The following is a 1364-nucleotide window of genomic DNA, read 5'->3' on the forward strand; positions in this document are numbered from 1 at the left end:
TTGAAGCAGTACAAATCAGTAACCACTGACACTTAGAATATTTTTGAAGCAGTACAAATCAGTAACCGGCGACACTTAGAATATTTTTGAAGCAGTACAAATCAGTAACCACTGACACTTAGAATATTTTTGAAGCAGTACAAATCAGTAACCGCTGACACTTAGAATATTTTTGAAGCAGTACAAATCAGTAACCAGCGACACTTAGAATATTTTTGGAGCAGTACAAATCAGTAACCAGCCCCACTTAGAATATTTTTGAGTCAGTACAAATCAGTAACCAGCGACACTTAGAATATTTTTGAAGCAGTACAAATCAGTAACCACTGACACTTAGAATATTTTTGAAGCAGTACAAATCAGTAACCAGCGACACTTAGAATATTTTTGAAGCAGTACAAATCAGTAACCAGCGACACTTAGAATATTTTTGGAGCAGTACAAATCAGTAACCAGCGACACTTAGAATATTTTTGAAGCAGTACAAATCAGTAACCAGCGACACTTAGAATATTTTTGGAGCAGTACAAATCAGTAACCAGCGACACTTAGAATATTTTTGAAGCAGTACAAATCAGTAACCACTGACACTTAGAATATTTTTGAAGCAGTACAAATCAGTAACCAGCGACACTTAGAATATTTTTGAAGCAGTACAAATCAGTAACCACTGACACTTAGAATATTTTTGAAGCAGTACAAATCAGTAACCAGCGACACTTAGAATATTTTTGGAGCAGTACAAATCAGTAACCACTGACACTTAGAATATTTTTGAAGCAGTACAAATCAGTAACCAGCGACACTTAGAATATTTTTGAAGCAGTACAAATCAGTAACCACTGACACTTAGAATATTTTTGAAGCAGTACAAATCAGTAACCGCTGACACTTAGAATATTTTTGAAGCAGTACAAATCAGTAACCAGCGACACTTAGAATATTTTTGGAGCAGTACAAATCAGTAACCACTGACACTTAGAATATTTTTGAAGCAGTACAAATCAGTAACCAGCGACACTTAGAATATTTTTGGAGCAGTACAAATCAGTAACCACAGACACTTAGAATATTTTTGAAGCAGTACAAATCAGTAACCAGCGACACTTAGAATATTTTTGAAGCAGTACAAATCAGTAACCACTGACACTTAGAATATTTTTGAAGCAGTACAAATCAGTAACCAGCGACACTTAGAATATTTTTGAAGCAGTACAAATCAGTAACCACTGACACTTAGAATATTTTTGAAGCAGTACAAATCAGTAACCAGCGACACTTAGAATATTTTTGAAGCAGTACAAATCAGTAACCAGCGACACTTAGAAAATTATTGGAGCAGTACAAATCAGTAACCAGCGACA

This window comes from Hemiscyllium ocellatum (assembly GCF_020745735.1).
Source record: "Hemiscyllium ocellatum isolate sHemOce1 chromosome 15 unlocalized genomic scaffold, sHemOce1.pat.X.cur. SUPER_15_unloc_8, whole genome shotgun sequence".
NCBI classification, from domain to species: Eukaryota; Metazoa; Chordata; class Chondrichthyes; order Orectolobiformes; family Hemiscylliidae; genus Hemiscyllium; species Hemiscyllium ocellatum.